Source organism: Protopterus annectens, chromosome 17.part0 (genome assembly GCF_019279795.1).
Source record: "Protopterus annectens isolate FY-2018-M chromosome 17.part0, PAN1.0, whole genome shotgun sequence".
NCBI classification, from domain to species: domain Eukaryota; kingdom Metazoa; phylum Chordata; order Ceratodontiformes; family Protopteridae; genus Protopterus; species Protopterus annectens.
This window is the reverse complement of record NC_056751.1, coordinates 423521513-423536712: the sequence shown is the minus strand read 5'-3', so window position 1 is coordinate 423536712 and position 15200 is coordinate 423521513. Positions and strand designations below refer to the sequence as shown.

Below are 15200 nucleotides of genomic sequence, written 5' to 3'. Positions count from 1 at the left end.
GAAGTCATCATCACGTGACAGATTCCTTGGGACACTGCTTTAAACTCCATGGTATCCAAATTACTGTAAGCAAGATTAATTACCACTTAACTGATCACCCTGTATACCCACTTCTGAACATGATGGTTATTGTAACAGCTTTGCTAAAATCTCTATGAAACACAACACCTTTCCACTGGAGGGACTTCAGTTATCCATCAGTAAACTAGCTGACCTACACTGCCAGTGGTCTTCATGCCCCATACTTCCTTCACATTTTAAATGCTGGCTCTTTTACATATAGTTAACCATCCTACTAGGGACCCTAATTTCCTTGATTTAGTCCTCACAAATATGGCTATTTCTTGCACATCTCCATATTTATCATCCTGTCTTTTTCCTTTAAAACTGACAATTAGCTCTGTATTTGGAGACTTCTTAAAAGCAAACCTTCTGTTACTGTAATCCTTGTTAGACCCCAGTGCTATAGCTGCTGCCTATTCATCTGACCTCTACTCTCTCTATAATGGGAAATTACCCCCCCCCCCCCGCAGTGGGGCAGTGGGATACCGATATAAATAAGCTCTGTAACAAGAGAATTAAAATTGCTTATGTTTTAAGAAGTCTCATTCTGTCTACCTTAGGAGCACACTTAAACTAGTGAAGAGCTTAAAGAAGCCATTAGGAAGCTCACACCTGCATATGAACTTAAGATAGACACTAAAATCAAAAATAGCTACAAATCTTTAACTGTGACAGAAACGTAAGAACTAATACCAAACAATGTTTGGAGATGGTCCACAATAATACTTGTGACACCACTGCACTGGCCCAGTAATTAAGGAGCTTCAATCCTCACCAATGGCAACAGCTAGGGGAAGTACACACTGAGAGGATCACAAGTACACACACACCGTAAAGTGCAATTTCCCGTAAGAGCACACAGAGATCACAGTCAGTCTTGGGCTGGTTTCTCCCCACTAAAACTCCCCGCTGACATAGCTGTAGGGTTGAGATCTCAGCCGAGTGGCCAAGATAAGACCTCCAGCACTCTCTCTGCCCAGCCAGTGCTTTGTGTCCCTGGCCAAGTAGCTCTCACACACACACACACACACACACACTTTGAGATTTCATCAATACACAAACACACACACACCTGGGAAAGGCTGGCACAGGTTTACTAGCTATGCCCCCTTTTGCCCAGACTATCAAGTAGTTCCAGCTGCCACCAGCTACCCTTATCAGCTACTATAATGCCCTTAAAGGGTGTCCAGTTCTACTGTGTAATGTTACTATTATCCAAACTGTAATCTGACCTAGATATGTAAGGCTATTTAGGAGTGGCCTGTACAGTGTCACCAAATACATATGCAAGTACTCTAAGAGTTTAAATATGTCTCACAAATATCAGCCATAAAGATAGGTTTAAGTTTATTTGATAATAGACAATAAGAGAACAAGACAATACTCAGTAAAATCAACAGAGTAACTTCAGAGTTCGAAATCATAGGACATATTTTGAATCAACATTGCAGAACAGCCTCATAAATACAGAGAAAACATCTCAACTAATCTTTACTATATTCCTGTCTATATCTAAAAGATACTATGCTCTAAATCTTACTTACAGCAAGGCAAGTGCAGACTATGATGATGAGTGGTTGTTCTTGCTAGGTCCAAGACAAAATACAAAATACACACTCTCTCTCTCTGAGAGAGTTCTTACATTAATATCACATTTTATTGCTGGGTTAGCTTGGATGACATCACATTTTGTCACCTATCTTCACTTCCCAGGCTAAAACAGAAACTAACAGAATTTAACATCTCTGTGTTAAAAATACATATTTCGCAGATCTTTGAGGCTGCTAGGAAGTCATAAAACAATAAAATGCTTTTATATTTGAAACTTAGTAATTATTTCTCTTTCAATACAATATAAAAACTTCTACCTCTAGACATTGTGTCTGCTACTGAACTGAAACTGAGAGATACCATCTTTTGTTTATGGCCCAGCTATAAAGTAACTTAACCTCAACTATCCTTCAGTTTTGCAGGTTAATCTTCTGTGTTCCTGCAGGGTATACTGTGGCTATATCTTAGCTCAGTACATAACATACAGTTCTGTATAAATCATATCAGTATTCACAAATGACTTAGAATTATTTACAAAATTCCAGATAGCTGGGTTGGCAATATTTCCCTATATCACAATGCTACACACTCTGACCCAAAGGAAAGTAGCTAATACCCTAACTAACAAATTTAGTTCAGGTTTTTCTCCACCCAGAGTTGTAGCTTTTCATTAGATTGTGCAGTCCCAGCCCACCCCCTTTAATGACCACAGAACAAGTATTCTCAGCCCTCTCAAGAGGTAAAAACACCTCATCTATGAATCCTGGTAATATACAAGTTTGCCTGCTTGTCAGTGCCAGATGTGGCATATCTGAACTTTTATTTAATCTCATTAAGCCTGTCCATTGGTTTCATTCCTGAATCCTGGAAAATAGCTATTTTAATACAATACACAGGTGTTGCCCAGTCATGGATCCTGGTAACTGTAGACCCATTAGTCTCACTTGCCTCTTATGAGAACTGTGGAGCATATCATCTCAGACCTCATTAATCTGGATGTTGAAAGTCTCTTAACATTGGACTTTCATCAAGCTGGCTTTGTCAAAGGAAGGTCCCGGCCCTTTAACTTCATTTATGCCTTTGAAAAAGTAACCAAAACAAAGTATAGTTTTTTATGCAATTTGTATGGCATATCTAGAACTGGCCGAGGTCTTTATTTCCCATACAGGCATTATTGACGGATTTGTAAATATGTATATAAATCCTTATGTCCTGTGTTGAATAGTTAACTGGTGATCTGACAGACCCCATGTGGTTAAATTCATATTTGTAAGTGCCACTTCTGAAAGCAAAAAAAAAAAAAAAAACACTAGTGGCATACCATAGGGATCAGTTTTGGACATTCTCCTATTTGGCATCTGTTTCTCAGACCTTCAGGCCACACTGTTGGTCTCTGTTTAAGTTTGTAGACTGTTATAAAATGGGTGTTGTTCAATCTTCCACTGACTCACAATTGTTCCACCATGGGTAAGACCATGTTAACAAGTGGTGCAAGGATAATGGTATCAAGCTAAGTCTGAAAAAAATGTACTACCTTTTATTTAAAACATTTTCACATGCCATGTAAGTGATGTACCCCCTCCAGTTGGATACTGATGTAAGAGATCTATGCATTCTTGTTGATAATTCATAGGTAAGTACTTGGCTATCTGCCCGAGGGCATCTGTAAGCCTAGCCAGAATGTGTTGGCTTTCGCCGCCCCCTTAGATTAGTTCCCTGTGCCTCTGTCCAGCAGAGCCATTAGTTCCCTGTGCTTCTGTCCAGCAGAGCCACTGCAGTGATCCCTGGGGTAAATTTTCTGTTTCCGATCCACTCATCAAGGTATCTCTTGAAGAGTGTTAGTGAGGGGCTCTGCCTAATGTAGATTGGAATCCTGTTCCAAAGCATGGGGAGTCTCTGGGACAGGAATCGATCCCTCCAGCAAGTCCTATTTATCATTGTGGTGAGGTTTAGATCCCTAGAGTGTGTGGCTCTTTGGGATTTTTTTTTTTTTTTTTAGGTGGAGCATGTCCATCAATTCTGTGTTGGACATGGCCTTGTATGTCAGGCAGAGATCACCTCTGAGTAAGCGGTATGCAACTGAGTACAGCTGGAGTTTCTTTAGTCGGGCTGCATAGAGCATCTGTTTGAGGTCAGTAATTCTCTTGGTGAGGTACTTCTGTGGTCTTTCCAGCTGTTGCAGGTGTCTTGTAAGGTACATCCCAAATGGGGCATTGTACTCTATGATGGGTCTGATGAGTGATGAGTAGAGGGGCACAATAACCTCTTTTGTTCTAGATGCAAACCCTTTTGTGATTAGGTGGGCCACATAGAAGGATTTTCTAGCCACCTTGGCAATATGATTATCAAAGGAGCGATTACTATCTACTTGTGTCCCCAGATCCCTTATTACATTTTCTGTATTTAGGGGACTACCATGTATGTGGTAGTTCATAGGTACTTTTGTTTTTTCCAAAGGGGATGACTATGCACTTTTTGGCATTTAGCTTGAGGCCATGATTTTGACACCAGATATCTGTCTCAGTGAGACCCTTTTGTGGGATGTCTGTATCAGCCAGAGAGTCAATTATGGCCCCCAGTTTGCAGTCGTCTGCGAACTTGATCAGCCATAGTCCTCCTGTGCTTGCCTGTACCTCTGCGAAATATATACCGAACAGGAGGGTGTTAGGACTGAGACCTGGGGGGGACGCCACTTGTAACCGGTTTAGAGTCGGACCTAGAACCTGCAACCCTCACCATGTGGGTTCTATTCGTGAGCCAATTGGCAACCCATCTCGTGACGTAGGGGTTTATGTTCAGGCTGGTGAGCTTGTCTATAATACCATAATGGGGAATGGTGTCAGAAGCCTTTGTGAGGTCTAGGTAGGCTGTGTGGACCTTTTTTCCCTTGTCTAAAGCCTTGGTAACTGTGTCAAAGAAGTCCTCCAGGTTTAGGAGGCATGATCTGCCCTTAACAAAGCCAAACTGGGTAGGGTCCAATGTTTGGAGGTTTCCAATGTCTCTTTTAATGAGTTCCATGATGATGCGCTCCATAGCCTTGCAGACCAGGCTAGTCAGGCTTATAGGGCTATGTTTGGCCATCATGTCTCTGCAATACGTCAGAAATCCTTCTCTCTGGCTCATCTAATTTCCAAAGGCATTTCTTCTCGATTTAAAGAAGTCTTAATTCCACTTTACTCATATCTCATAAGACCCTTTATTGAATGTAATGTACCTTTTGTCTTGCAGTTGTCTAAACATGTCACTCAAAGTGAGTGAGCTTAAAGATTCATAACTAGTTAAGTGGCTTTAATAAGTGTCTCTCCCCCACCATTTCACTCACCATGGTCTGGTATGGTTATAACATATTTTGAGGCATATTTTACTGTCCTGCTTGCTGACCACCAGCCCCCATCATTTAGTCTTCGTAGAATTTGTTTCTCATCCAGCAGGGGCCATCTGTTGGATGAGTTGAACGCCAACTAAAGGAAGCAGACTTTAATGCATTTTGTGCCTGAGGGGGTGGGGTGGATGTTCGTGTTACCCTGCTGCAATCATCACTCTTGGGTTATCCTGCCGTCAGGCGGTCCCGCAGTCGGCCCGAATTCCAAAGTCTTGGTCCGGTGTCGGTTGCTGTCGCTTCTTCCCTGACATCAGTGTGCCAGGGGTATATAAGAGGCATCCAACGCCATTTTCTTCAGTCTTTCTTGCCGCGCGGTGCCCGAAGCAGAAGCAGTTCGCAAGTGCTGGTCGGCCGACACCTGAGATTTTCGATTTGAATTTCAGTCCGAAGTCTTCAGTAAAGCTAAGTACCCTGTTGGGGAAACATTTTCTTGCCTCAGTCCGATGTCAGAAAAAGTTAACAATTGCATAAGGACTTCCATTCCTATTGCATTCCTTGCCTAGGCCCAGACCCCGATGCCACAGGTTGTCGGTTTTGCACTAGGTTTAATAAACGCACTATCAAATGCCGTTTTGACTTCGCATGGCATTACTTTGGTAGGAAATTTAGTTATATCATGCCATCGGAGCAGCCGACAACCGCAATTCATAAAAAACGCAAGGATAAGGACAGGCAGCCTAGGAATAAGCCAGACCCTGAGGCCTCAGCTGGGCCTGTCGCCAGTTCTCCGGTTTTCAGTGAGGCGCCTACGCAGCCCCTGATGACCGCAGAGCTGGAACCCCAGACAGCTGCCGACTCCCAAGCGGAGTCTACTAGGCCGACTCGGCCATCTACTGACACCGGAGCAGAATTAGACACCAGTGCTGAGGAAACACCTTCAGTTGCATAAGGTGTCTTCAGACCGACTACACTCGCCATTAAATCTTATGCTAAGCTTAAAACTCCTTTAAAACCTAAGAAACTGTTCATCAGTCTACAGGTCAAGGCCCCATGCCTAAGAAACAGATGCTTAAGATGGCTGAAGATTTAATTACCCTTATCAGGGGTTCCCATCCCCCTCCTGATAAAAGACCAAGACAAGAGGAGGATTACGCATCCTCTGACCAGGTTTCTCTCTCCTCAGATTCTTCTGAGGAACAGGATTACACCTTTCCACCTTATGAGGATTCTGATGCTGAAGACTCTATTCCCTCAGCATCTCCCCCTGAAGACTACTCCTTTGGGGAAACATTTTACCATACCATGAGGGAACATTTCCACTGGGAAGGCTAGGATTATTCAGATTCTAAGAAAAGGCTCTGAGAATTCCTATTATTACCCCAGCACAGACCTCTTGCTATCCCTCCTGTTTTAGATATTGTGGATGATGTCTACTTGGAGTCTAGTTTAAATCCAGACTCTCTACCTCCTGCTCCAGCCAAACCAGACAGATACTACAGAGTACCTGACTCTCACAAATTCCTTTATAAAAGCCCTGTACCTGACCCAGAAACCATATCCCAGGGTCCTAAGGGAGCAAAAGCTTCTATGGCTAAAAATCCTGTGCCCTCTGAAAGATTCCAGAGCTCTAGATAGATGGGGAAAGAAAATATACACCTCTGCAACTCTGGCTATGAGAGCATTAAATTGCCAGTTTCGCATATTGAAATATCAACAATTCCTGATGTCTCAGTTAAAACAGAAAATGAACACGCATTTAGAACAGCCTGAATTCAAGGAAATGCAGGATCTGTTGCATGCAGCTGAACAGGTGGGCAAGCATACTTTACAATGCGGATTTGATTCCCTGGAAGCTTCCTGTAGAGCAGCTGTTACTGGCTCTGTCATTCGTAGACATGCTTGGTTAAAATAGCAAACCCTCCCTGACCATGTTAAGCAAAACTATTATATGTACCTTTACAACAGGATGTATTATTTGGTGTGAAAGCAGAAGAGGATTTAAAGAAAGTGGAGGATAAGGCTAAATCTATGCAAACGGTCAAGGATTTCTTGCAGGTACAACCCCCTCGCTTCAGCAGAAATTGGCCAACAAAAAATTGGTCCTTTCCAGCATCAGACAGATCACAGAAGGGCAAATATAGACGCCCAAGGGGCAGAGGTCAGTCACAGGGCCCTTACAAATCTCGCCAATGGAGTTCTGCTACCCAGAAAGGAGGAGAAGACAGGCCCCAAGCTAGCAGAAGGCAGACAAAATGACTCTATCCTCAAACTACCAAGCAAATCTCTCCTGGCAACACCCTTGGGAGGAAAACTTGCATTTTTTGCAGACAACTGGCACATCATCACAAAAGACAAATGGGTTCTAAACATTGTCTCTCAATGCCTTTAATAAATCATTGTCTCAATTCCACTTTCATACCTTACCAAGGATCAAAGGAATGCCAAACCTGCCACCAAATCAATGGGCAGAGGCACAAAAACAAATTGCAGCTCTCATGAACATGAGAGCCATTCAACAGGTACCTACACAGGTGCAAAGACAAGGATTTTACTCAAGACTCTTCTTAGTTCCAGGAAAGGACAAAGCATGGAGACCCATTCTGGATCTTTCAGTTCTGAACACCTATCTGCAAGTACCCAAATTCAAGATGCTAACACTACAGCAGCTTCTTCCTATGCTGGGCAAGAATGCTTGGCTAGTCACTTTGGACCTCAAGGAGGCATACCTCCATGTCCCTATCAGACAAAATTGCAGAAGATACCTCCGCTTCATTGCAGGTTCAACCCATTATCAATTCTCTGCATTGCCCTTTGGCTTATCTTCTGCGCTCAGGGTCTTCACAAAATGCCTGGCACCAGTAATTGCATACTGCAGACAAAGAGGAATTCAAATATACCCATATCCGGATGACTGTCTTATTCAAGCAGAAAGCAAGGATATTCTTTTACAGCATCTGGCATTTGTCAAACACCTTCTAAGTTGCCTAGGGTGCACAGTAAACGAAAAGAAATCAAAACTAGTGCCCTCACAAAACATAATATTCCTGGGTGCCAGCTTGAATACAACGGCCCAGATGGCTTATCTCACGCCAGACAAACACGACAGCTGTTTCAATATTTCAAAATAATGGCAACAAAGACCCAACTCCCTGCAAGAAAAATTCTGCAGGCCTTGGGATTCATGGCATCTTGCATACTACTAATACCATTTGCAAAACTGCATATGAGGAAATTACAATGGTACCTGAAAAGTGTATGGACTCAGCACAGCCACAGCTTGGAAACAATGATTCCACTCATTCCCTGCCTTCAACAGGAGTTTCTATGGTGGGCACAGACATGTCACCTCAACAAGGGTCAGCCTTTCACCTTACCCACAGCCAGGCAAACTATGACAACGGATGCATCGGACTATGCCTGGGGAGCACACATGGCAGGACAGTGCATTCAGGGCAAATGGACTACAGATCAGAGACACCTGCATATCAATCAAAAAGAAATGCTAGCAGTGCAGAATGCCCTAACAGCTTTCAAGGACCTTCTACACCCAGAACAACTACTAATGAGGACAGACAACACCACAGTTATGTGTTACATAAGCAAGGGGGCACACATTCCTACCCTCTATGCAGGCAAGCAATGACCTTGTGGAACACTGCACTGTCTTACCAGGTTCAATTACAAGCACAATTCCTGCCAGGAAAGAAAAACACATTGGCAGACGACCTAAGCAGAAACATCATGGATCCACACGAATGGAAACTAGATCCACAAGTATTTGCAATGATGGCTCAAAAATGGGGACGCCCAGACATAGATCTGTTTGCAAGCCCCCACAACCACCAACTTCAAAAATTTTGCACAAGGACCTTCCATCCCTAGCTTGGAAAGTGGACGCCCTCTCATTCAGCTGGAAAACATTAACAGTATATGCCTTCCCTCCACTGCGTCTTCTAGCAAAGGTACTGCTGAAAGTCAGATTAGAGAGGCCACAAATGATTCTCGTTGCACCAGACTGGCCACCCCAACATTGGTATCCAATTTTAAAGAACATGGCTCAGGGCCCACCATGTATTTTGCCACAAATTCCTCACCTGCTCACCCAGTGAGACAATCTGATTCTACACAGCCAGCTCAAGACTTTAAACCTGACTGCATGGCAAATTGCCTAAACAGCCAGCCAACACCTTTATCCAAAGCTGATGTTCATCGTGCATACAGCTGCAGTCATAACAGTTGGGTTCTCCTGCCGTCAGGCGGGTCCTCGGTTGGCCGAATTCCAAAGTCTAGGTCTGGCGTCGGTCGTCGTCGCTTCTTCCCTGACGTCAGTGCAACAGGGGTATAAAGGAACCAGCCGACACCATTTTCTTCAGTCTTTCTTGCCGCGCGGTGCCCGAAGCAGAAGCAGTTCGCAAGTGCCGGTCGGCCAGCTCCTGAAATTACGAAAGTTTTGAAACCGAAGTCTTTTTGAAAGCTAAGTACCCCATTGGGGAAACTTTTCTTGCCTCAGACCGATGTCAGACAAAGTTAATAATTGTATTTCATGTGGGAAGCAAATACCGCATAAGGATTTCCATTCCCTCTGTATTCCTTGTTTAGGCCCAGACCACGACATCTCGGTCTGTTGCTTTTGTGCTACATTCAACAAGCGCACCATTAAGCATCGGGCGGAGTTCGCCCAGCATTATTTTGGCAAAACATTTAACTATATTATGTCGTCGGATACTCCGGCTCCAGTTTTGTCTAAAAAGCTCAAAGATAAGGACCGACACACTAGGTCCGCGGCCTCTACCGACACCACGCCAAAGCCGACTACACGTGGTCCGGTTCTCAGTGAGGCGCCTACGCAGCCCCTGACTACCGACGACACTTCATTGGCGGTGTCTCCTTTGCCCGAGGTCGCAGGCTCCTCGGCCCACACCCCGACTACAGATACCGAAGCCACTCTACCTACTCTCAAGGTGTCTTCAGACCTTCCTCCTCTTTTTCCATCAAGGCTTTCACTAAGTCTAAAGCAGCCATGCATTCTAAGAGACAAGCTACACAGGGCCCATCTCCAGGCCCCATGCCTAAAAAACAGATGCTTAAAATGGCTGAGGATTTAATTACTCTTATCAGGGGTTCTCAACCCCCACCGGACAAAAGGCCCAGAGTGGAGGAAGAATCCCCCTCCTCTGATCAGGGCTCCATTATTTCAGAGCACTCTGATGATCAGGAACATTCTTACTCCTTTTTTGAAGACTCTGATGCAGAGGAGTCCATTCCTTCTGTATCCCCCCCCAGAGGATTACTCATTTGGGGAAACTTTGCATACCTTAAGGGAACACTTCCACTGGGAAGGCCAAGATTATTCAGATTCCAAGAAAAGGCTTAGGGAATTTCTCTTGCTACCTCAGCACAGGCCTCTGGCTATACCTCCTGTCTTGGACATCCTAGATGATGTTTACTCAGAGGCTTGCCTTAACCCGGATTCTCTACCTCCAGCCCCAGTCAAGCCTGACAGGTACTACAGGGTTTCCTGACTCACACCAATTTCTATACAAAAGCCATGCTGCTGACCCAGAAACCATCTCACAGGGCCCCAAGGGAATTAAGGCCTCCACTGCTAAAAATCCATTACCTTCCGAGAGAGATTCCAGATCCTTAGAAACGTGGGGAAAAAAGGTATATACCTCGGCTACCTTAACCGTGAGGGCCTTAAACTGTCAGTTCCATATGCTAAAATACCAACAGTTTTTGTTATCACAATTGAAAAGTAAAATGTCACAACCTGAACAACCAGACTTGAAGGAGTTGCAGGATTTGATGCATAGTGCAGAACAAGTGGGTAAGCATACCTTACAATGTGGATTTGATGCTCTAGAGGCCTCATGTAGAGCTGCTGTTACAGGATCAGTCATACGTAGACATGCCTGGCTCAAGGAACAAACCTTGCCAGATCATGTCAAAGCTAAATTACTAGATGCCCCTCTACAAAAGGATGTATTATTTGGTGCTAATGCTGAGGAGGTATTAAGGAAAATGGAGGAAAAGGCTAAATCAATGCAAACTGTGAAAGATTTTCTACAGGTACAACCCCCATGTTTCAGTAGGAATTGGCCTTCCAAAAATTGGTCCTTTCCAGCCACGGACAGACCCCAAAGAGGTAGATACAGGCGCCCGAGGGGCAGAGGACAATCCCAAGGATCGTTTAGAGGCAGACAATGGCAAGCTCCTACACAAAGAGGTGGTGAGGATAACTCGCAACCATTCAGAAAGCAAGCCCGATGACTTTCCCCTTTGCATGCCAAGCAAGACTCAAATGGCAGCAACCTTAGGTGGAAAACTGGCATTATTTTCAAAAAATTGGCATATTGTCACAAAAGACAAATGGATCCTGGACATTATAAACAGAGGCTACAGATTCCATTTTCACACCCTTCCAAAAATGAGAGGCATGCCAAACCTGCCACACAATCAAAGGGCAGAGGCACAAAGGCAAATTACAGATCTCATTGACATAAAAGCTATTCAAGAGGTACCTACGCACAAACAAGGTCAAGGTTTTTATTCCAGACTATTCCTGGTACCAAGGAAGGGAAACGATTGGAGACCTATTTTGGACCTATCCATCCTAAACACATTTCTACTCGTACCAAAATTCAAGATGCTCACTCTACAGCAGCTTCTTCCCATGCTGGGCAAGGAGTCTTGGCTGGTAACATTGGACCTCAAGGAGGCATACCTGCATGTCCCAATCAGACAAAATTGCAGAAGATACCTCAGATTTCTTGCAGGTTCAACCCATTATCAATTCTCTGCATTGCCCTTTGGCTTATCTACTGCACCCAGAGTATTCACGAAATGCCTGGCATCAGTAATTGCCTACTGCAGACTTCAAGGGATACAAATATACCCCTATTTGGACGACTGCCTGATCCAAGCGGACAGCAAGCACATTCTTCTGAAACATCTGGCTTATGTAATAGTTGTTGAACTCTCTGGGATACACAGTCAACAAAAATAAATCAAGACTAATACCCTCTCGGAAAATAATTTTCCTGGGTGCCATCTTGGACACAAACACCCAGATGGCCTACCTCATGCCAGAGAAGCAGGGGCAACTAACTCAATACTTCAGAGCACTAGCAAATTGCACCAGGCTGACTGCAAGGAAAATCCTGCAGGCTCTGGGATTCATGGCATCTTGCATCTTACTAATCCCATGTGCAAAGCTGCATATGAGGAAACTTCAATGGTACCTGAAAAACCTATGGTCTCAACACAGCCACAGTTTGGAAACAATAATACCACTAATTTCATGTTTTAAAAAGGAATTTCTGTGGTGGGCTCAAACATGCCAAACAAACACAGGTCTTCCATTCAGCAAGCCTCAAGCAAATCAAGTCATCACAACAGACGCCTCGGACTACGCCTGGGGGGGGCGCACATGACAGATCGGTGCATTCAGGGCAAATGGTCCCAAAAAGAAAAGCACCTTCACATCAGTCAAAAGGAAATGCTAGCAGTAATAAATGCTATTATAGCTTTCAAAGACCTGCAACCAGGTCAACTATTGAGAAGAACGGACAACACCACAGTTATGTGGTACATAAACAAACAGGGAGGAACACATTCATACCCCCTATGCAGACTGGCCATGTCACTTTGGAACATGGCAATGGACTTACAAATCGAACTACAAGCACAGTACTTGCCCGGCAAGGAAAACACGCTGCCAGACAACCTAAGCAGAAATATGACAGATCCACACGAATGGAAGCTGCATCCAAAAGTTTTTACAGAGATAATCCAAGCATGGGGAAGGCCAGACATAGATCTGTTTGCCTCCAACAAAAATCACCAATTGACAAAATTCTGCTCAAGGATTTTCCATCCAAAGGCCTGGAGAGTGGACGCTCTCTCTTTCAGTTGGACATCAATGACAGTTTATGCCTTTCCACCTCTTCCTCTGCTGCCCAAAGTTCTTTTGAAAACCAGAGCAGACAGACCAAAGATGAATGTCCTTCAAGAATGCAACTGCAGTCATAACATATGGGTTGTCCTGCATCAGGCAGCCCTCGGTCGGCCGAATTCCAAAGTCTGGGTCTGGCGTCGCCTCCTCTCCGACGTCACAACGGCTGGAGTATAAAGGCATCGGCCGACGCCATCTTCTCCAGTCTTTCTTGCCGCGCGGTGCCAGAAGCAGAAGCAGTTCGCAAGTGCCGGTCGGTCAGCTCTTGTGTTTTCAGTACCGAAGTCATCTAAAAGCTAAGTACCCGTAGAACATTTTTCTTGCCTCAGCCGATGTCAGAACAAATTGAGAAAGTTAATAATTGTTTGTCTTGTGGTAAACAAATACCTCATAAGGACTTCCATTCTTACTGCCTTCCTTGCCTGAGCCCAGACCACGACGTCTCGGCCTGTGCTGCCTGTGCTTGCTTTAATAAGCGCACTCTCAGGCGCTGGGCAGAATTCGCTGAAGACTTTTTTGGTGAATCTTTCGCGTATATCATGCCGTCGGATCAACCGACTACTCAATCTGCCAAAAAACGAAAGGACCGGGACTGACATCCTCGGTCCGCGTCCACCACCGATGCAACTCCTAAACCCTCCGCTAGTGCTTCGGTCCCTTCGGAAACGGTAATTCAACCGCTCCAGGCCGATGACACAGCGTTAACACGACCTTCGGTCTCAGAGATCTCTCCGGTGCCGGTTGTTGATTTTCCTCCGGAAACTGAAGTTCTGGATCTACCCGACACCATTTCTGTAGACAAGGTTTCTCCTGCACGTGGGGCTGCTAGGCCTCCTGTATCCATGTCCATCAAGGCCTTTGCACGTGCTAAGGCCGCCAGCCAGGCCAAGGCCCATCCTAAACCTGCTGCTCAGGCCCCTTCTTCTGATAAACAGATCATGTCTCTTGCTGCAGATCTTATTTCTCTTATCAGGGGGTCTCAACCTCATCCAGACAGAGGTTCCCAGCCACCTGCAGAGAAAAGGCCCAGAACTGAGCAGGCTGACAACCTCTCTTCAGATGAAGCCTCTGGGGATTCTGAGCATTCTGATACCCAAGAAGAATCCTTCCAGGTCTACAAGGACTCTGATGCTGAGGAATCAATTCCCTCTGCCTCCCCTCCAGAGGATTTCTCGTTTGGTGAAGTCCTGCACTCTATGAGGGAACATTTTAAATGGCAGGGTCAGGAATTCTCTGATTCCAGGAAACGGCTGTGTACCTTCCTCAAGCTTCCCCAGCACAGACCTTTAGCTATTCCTCCAGTTATGGATGTTTTGGATGATGTTGTCTCTGACTCCAGTGCTAACCCTAATTCTCTCCCCCCTGCTCCTGTCAAGCCAGACAGATATTATAGGGTCCCTGACACTCTCAAGCATCTCTTTAAGGCCCACTCTGTGGATCTAGAAACTATTTCACAGGGCCCCAAGGGAGTGGCTTCTTCCACTGCCAAAAAACCACTGCCAGCGGACAGGGAAGCTAGGTCCCTGGAGAGATGGGGTAAAAAAGTTTATACCTCAACCACCCTAGCCATGAGGTCACTTAACTGCCTTTTTCACGTTTCAGTACCAGGATTTTTTACTGGATGATTTACTGAAAAAATTAGCCTCTCCTGAGCCTATTGATAGAAAGGCATTGCAGGAACATATACATAACACTCAGCAGGTTAACAACCAATGTTAAGTTGTCAAACTCGCCTTCATTCTTGCTGGATGGGTTCGGAGCCGATCCTTGGCTCCGACTCGGCACTTGCTAAGCTCGAGAACTCATTTTACCAGCTCGAGGCAACCCTGTATCCCATGATGCAAGGCGTGACTACCTCAGATCTCGTTTGCCGCTTCGCGAAGAGGTCTCCTTTTTTACCAGCTCAGGTAAAGCTTCAATTTATAAAGATTAGTCAGGGTTTTTTCTCCCTTACCTCCTATTTTTTCATTTATTGAGTATATTTTATATTAATAGATAATATCCTACCCTATATTCCCTCCCTTTACGTTAGGATTTATTCCTCTCTTCAGGCCTTAACCCTCCCTCTCAGTTAATTCCTGTCAGGTTGTGTGTTGTCTGTTTTTTGGGGGTTAACTGTGTGACTGTTGTGTATTTTTGGACATTATTATGTCTAAGGAAGTGAAGGTCTCAGGCTTCAAGAAGTGTGACTCGTGCTGTCAGAAAATGTCTCTGACAGACGGTCACACTTCTTGTGTGTACTGCCTGGGGCCTTTACACCTGCAGGACTCCTGTGCCATTTGTCACTCCTTTAGCCAGAGAGTCCTGCAG

The 15200-nt window shown here is 44.8% G+C and overlaps 1 protein-coding gene across 2 annotated transcripts in view; it reads left to right on the top strand.

Annotated features, from left to right (window-relative positions):
* The window catches only part of EMC10 (ER membrane protein complex subunit 10), a 1014047-nt gene that overhangs the window by 217476 nt on the left and 781371 nt on the right, over nt 1-15200 (top strand). The window lies entirely within an intron of this gene.